Source organism: Benincasa hispida, unplaced genomic scaffold, assembly GCF_027475165.1.
Source record: "Benincasa hispida cultivar pf3 unplaced genomic scaffold, pf3_genome.v1.1 HicScf944, whole genome shotgun sequence".
Lineage (NCBI taxonomy): Eukaryota > Viridiplantae > Streptophyta > Magnoliopsida > Cucurbitales > Cucurbitaceae > Benincasa > Benincasa hispida.
Genome location: NW_028327091.1, coordinates 115,421 through 118,884, shown reverse-complemented (window position 1 = coordinate 118,884; position 3,464 = coordinate 115,421). Strand labels below are relative to the sequence as shown.

The window sequence follows — 3,464 nt, the reverse complement described above, 5'->3', positions numbered from 1 at the left end:
GTACATAGCAAGAACCCGCTCAAAGTGACGAGATCTTGTATGACTGAGTTTGGCAAGGACCCTATAACCTCCACCACCTATCATTACTAAGGTAGAGAACCTTCGTAATGAATGGATATTTTTTACATATAGCCATCAGACCATATGGATGATGGTAAGCAAGCAAACAACGAGCAGACATGGTATAAAAATCCATGCGTCCACCCTTGACGCAAAAGCGCTTAGCAAACTCAAATGCACCAGTGTCAGAAAGAAGAGATTTGTGAGTTTCAATTTGAACTCCTAATTTCTAAAATCAACTTCAGCAACTTGGGTATCAGCGATGACAACATCATCACCGAGCACATTGATTGGGACACATCAACTAAAGTGGCTTTTGAACGAGACCTATCGGCTTAGGGGCAGTTGCTACTAAAATGGGTGTACCCGGAACGGGGTTCCGATCTCTAAATGGATCTGCTATAGCTACTCGATCTCGATCAAATGGCTTTGGATCTGTCTCTACATCTGGAATATCTGTAAGAGGATATGGAACTCAATATCGATCTGAAACGTCGAAGGGGTGCTCCATATAGCGAAAACGGAGACTGCTTCTAGCCAACATCGGCTATGGATCACGCCCATCATCATAAGGGCATCTCGGTATGGGGTTGGATCATCGGCCCTGGTGATGGCTCCCCTTACTAGTAAAGGGAACTGGAAGGGATGCTATTGGTGCTATCGGTACTGCTCTCGTTATCATCGGCAGATATGCTTTTCTATTAGCGGGGGTCTTTCTCTACTGCTGTTGGTATCGGCTTCTGGATATGCTTCTGCTTTTACTGATGCTTATGGATTACTTGCTGGATCGAACCCAAAAACGTCTCGATTTGATCGGCCTGGCCTCGGGTGGTGGATCGAATGAACACTCAACTGCGTCATCACAGCTGCGATGGATGAAAAAATCTATATTCAAAAAAAAAGCCAGACCCGGTACGGTATTCCTTGGAATCCTGAATATGATGCTACCAATAATTGTACTAATCCACATATGTCTTTCTCCCATTCATCGGTACTAGTTGAAGAAATGGAAATTCAGAAATGTGAAACTCAAAAAATCGATAATATCGGAATGAAATTATGCTATTTGTACTCCTTTTCACAGAAAATGGAGAGATGAATTTATGTATTTTTTTATTGGATTTTGATCCGTCGGGACTGACGGGGCTCGAACCCGCAACTTCCGCCTTGACAGGGCGGTGCTCTGACCGATTGAACTACAATCCCAGGAAAATTAGGTGTACAGCCTAAACTTCTGATTTTTTCTCATTGGATTTCATTTCATTCGAACCATTTGGTTTCGCCGTGTTGTAACAGAGACACGAATGCTGATGAGAAAAATCATTTGATTTGAATAAGAAAGAGATATATAAACGATGATTATGGATGCAGTAAACTCATAGTGGGCTAATTCATGAATTGAATCAAATGGGCCCTTTTTTTAACTAAGCGGTAGAGTCACGCTCTTTAAACGCCCTAAGAAATAGGCGTAAGTCATCGGTTCTAATCCGATAAAGGTGCTCTATTTTCCACGAAACTCCTGTCTTAGTCTTGATTTTTCAGCAGAGGATATAGATATGAAAAAAAAAAGGTAACCGCCTGGCGAGTCGTTTTTTTATTAGTTTTTAAGCAGAATGTTCATTATGATGAGTTGTAGTCGATTAGGAGAACAGCTATGTCACTACAGGGTTTACTCTTCCTCATGTTTCATTATTCATATTTGATGTCCTGGGACATAGATATTCGAGATATTCATTATGAATCGCCAAAGTCTTCCTACTTCTCCATTGTTCCAATCAGATCCGAAAAATGAGAAAGAAATCAGGACCAGAATTGAATCATGACTATATAAGCTATTCTGATATTCAGATTCGATATAGATGAAATCGTGGAAGCGGACGATTTCCTTGGACCATGTAAGAATTCGTCGTCCGATTTCATCTTCTTGTTCCTGGATGCTCCATAGGAATCCATCGCTATTCCTTTTCTTCCACCGAGAAAGGTTCATTCCGAATCACAAGAGTTCTCTTTTTTTTTGAATTCATTTTGATTTTCGTTATGGTAATGCAATGCACGAGGTCTCGAAAATCAATCAGGTTGTTTCTGATGATAAAAAGAGCTTTTTTTTTATGTGAAATTGATGAAAACCCGATATTGAATTTAAAGGTCGGTAATCTTAGAAGACGACTGTCGGTATCTGATGGTAAGATACCTACGGTCGGTATATCTTTGAAAGCGAAGACGGAGAGAATAAACGGACTCTTCGAGGGCTACTTAAGGCACTTTAGTGGAAACCTGTAGGACTGGAGCTGTTGGATGTTGCTCAGTGCTGCTATAACTTAACAACCAAAAAGCTCTGCGTCGAACTTCAGCCCCTTCGAGTTGGCCACGAGGCAACAGCCTCTGACGCCCCACACCATTGCGGCTGGAGGGGTCTTGCCCATCAGCCTACTTTGCCAAGAGGTGGGGCAGGAGCGCAACGACCTAGCCCAAACCCACTTAGATGAAGCTGCAAGGCGTATGAAGGGAGCGACGACCCTTCTTGAAGATCACTCCAAAAGATCAACCTAACCTAGCCCAACCTACTTAAACAACCTAAAGGCTTGGCCCGGTCTGAAGGAAGAAGAAAGTCGACCTTGTAGAGAAGCGGATAGGAGAGGTAGCCTATAGACTCAAGCGATCAGCTCGGTGAAAACTCACCCCGTATTCTATGTGAGTCAGTTGACTTCGATTAGACCAGACCGACCCTGAGAGGAACGTGCCCACGAGGGCACCGCCAGATGTTGTAGATGAACTTCCCCAAGAAGAAGTTTAGTATATCATAGCTGACCGCACCATGGGCGGGACGGGACCATACACCCACTACACGAGTAGAATACTACTTAGTAAAGTAGAAGGGCCAACCTGAGAGCGAGGCAAGCTGGGAACGGGCTGAAACTTACGATTCGAAGACAAAGTCAGAGACTACTGGACGTCTCGCAGAGCGACTCTCTCCTCGTTCTATCAAATGTGTCTTTTTGGGTTACTCTCGTCTTCAAAAGGGGTCTCGTTCTCCTGAGCTTCGTCGCTTCTTTACGAGTGCCGACGTTACCTTTTTTGAAGATACACCCTACTTTCCAGTCTCTCCTGTTACCGCGTCTTAAGTCCCTCTCACATTACCACTTCCGGTCCCTACTTTCCCTATATCTGCACCTTCACCATCTTCTGCAGGTATTGATCCGGCTTCTCGTCTCGACCGCCCCGATCTACAGGTGTATCAGCGCAGGACCTCCGCTTCCACTATTCCACAGGTTGAGCAGGCTCCTGTTCCCTCTACTACAGCTCCAGTGGACTCGTCTCCTGTGCCGGTGGCCCCTACAGTCCCGGATCCACCCTCTGACTTAGATATGCCCATCGCACTCCGTAAAGGTACTCGTACATGCACA

At 44.5% G+C, this 3,464-nt stretch overlaps 1 non-coding gene across 1 annotated transcript; it reads right to left on the bottom strand.

Annotated features, from left to right (window-relative positions):
• Positions 1 to 1,192: 1,192 nt before the first annotated feature.
• Positions 1,193 to 1,266, bottom strand: TRNAD-GUC (transfer RNA aspartic acid (anticodon GUC)). The gene has a single exon. It is a non-coding gene; the product is annotated as a tRNA-Asp (tRNA).
• Between the last annotated feature and the right edge of the window lie 2,198 nt (positions 1,267 to 3,464).